The sequence below is a fragment of the Trichechus manatus genome, unplaced genomic scaffold, assembly GCF_000243295.1.
Source record: "Trichechus manatus latirostris isolate Lorelei unplaced genomic scaffold, TriManLat1.0 scaffold00031, whole genome shotgun sequence".
Lineage (NCBI taxonomy): Eukaryota > Metazoa > Chordata > Mammalia > Sirenia > Trichechidae > Trichechus > Trichechus manatus.
In genome coordinates, this window is record NW_004443967.1 from 15290921 (window position 1) to 15292740 (window position 1820).

A 1820-nucleotide genomic window follows, 5' to 3' on the forward strand; every position below is an offset into this window, starting at 1 on the left:
TGGAAAGCAACCAACTAGATAAAACATTTGCAAACGCATTTGACACAAAAGGCTTAATATCCATATATAAAGAAATTATATAAACCGCTAAAAAAAAAGACAAACGAACCAATAGAAAAATAGTACAAGACACCAACGGACAATTCACAGCAAAAGAAATACAAATGGCTTTTCACTAGCACCCCCAACAATGAAAGAAATGCAAATTAAATGCAATACCATTTTGTAGCTAACAAATTGACAAATACCTTAAAGTCTGGTGATGCAAGAGTATAGGAAAATAGATGGTCTCAAGGGTCATAACTTGTTAGCGAAACTGTAAGCTGGAGTACTGCCTTTTATAGAAAATTTGGCAATATGTACTTATTTTATGAGTTTATCATACAGAAATGCTCCTAGATGAATGCCAATATTTATCTATGAAGATGTTTCTCCCAGATTGCTTATAGAAGGAAAAGATTTGAGACTGTCTCAGTGGCCATCAAAAGATTGATTACAGAAACCATGACATCCATATAATGAAATATCAGGGAGTCATGTTTTAAAAAATGAAGACCATTTATATGTACTGATATGGAATGACTTCCAAGATATATCTGCGAGTGTGGACGGGAGGGAAGGGGTGGAAGGGACAGAAAGCAATGGTAGAATGGAGTCTACCATTGCTGTTTGTTAAGTGTGTGTGTGTGTGTGTGTGTGCAAGTGTGCGTGTGAGTGTGTGTGTGTGTGTGTGAAAGAGAGAGAATCTATACATGGACCATCTTGAGACAGATGCACACAAAAAATGTTAATAGGGCAGGTTCTGCAAGAGAAAATGCAGACCAGGAGTCAGAAATGTGAGAAAATTAGTTTTTCACTGTTTGTTTTTATTCTAATTGTCTTTGAAATTTTTCCCGTGTACATATACTTCCAAAAAATATTTTAGGAGGGGGAAAAAAGACTTAGGCAACTAAGTATAAGAGGGAATTCTCTTAACTAGATAAAAATTGTCTATCTGAAACCTACAAAAATTCACATTTTACGGTGACACATTGTAAGTCCCATTAACTTCAGAAATAAGATATGCATTAGGTGTGATAATATTCAAATTGTACCTGAGATCTTATCCAACACAACAAGACCAGGGAAAAAAAAAGGTATAAACGTTAGAGATAATGTCCAATTATCACTTTTTCGAATGATATAATTGTCTACATAGAAAATCCAAGAGGATCACCTGAAAAAATCATTAGAACTAAGAAGGGTTACCCAGGTGGACAAATACAAAATTTGCATACAAAAATCAATAACTTTCTCACACAGCAGCCAAAACTAATCTAAAAGTATAACTAAAAAAAATTGTTTAAACATTCAAAATAGCCATGAAATCTCAAAACATGCAGGAAGAAACATCACACGTCAGACCTATGTGAGCAAAATTATAAAATGTTACTGAAGAACATAAAATAAGATTTGAAGAAATGAGGATACACCATAGTATAAAGGTATCAATTCTCCCATAAATCACTATCTAAATTCAAGACAATCCTATCAAATTGCCAATGGCATTCGTTTTAACTTAACAAGTTTATGCTAAAACTCGTCTATAGAAAAAATATACAGAATAGACAAGAAAATTTAGGCATAGAATTGACACTGTTCAATTTGTAGAAGGGAATAATAAAATGGACACTGAACGAAAACAGAGGTTCAATGTCACTCATCAGAGAAATGCAAAAGAAGAAAGCAACAAGATAACAGTTTTTGTCCTTACCGGTTGCCGTCAAGTCAATCCAGACTCTTGGCAACCCCATGTGTTACACAGTACAATTGCTTCATAG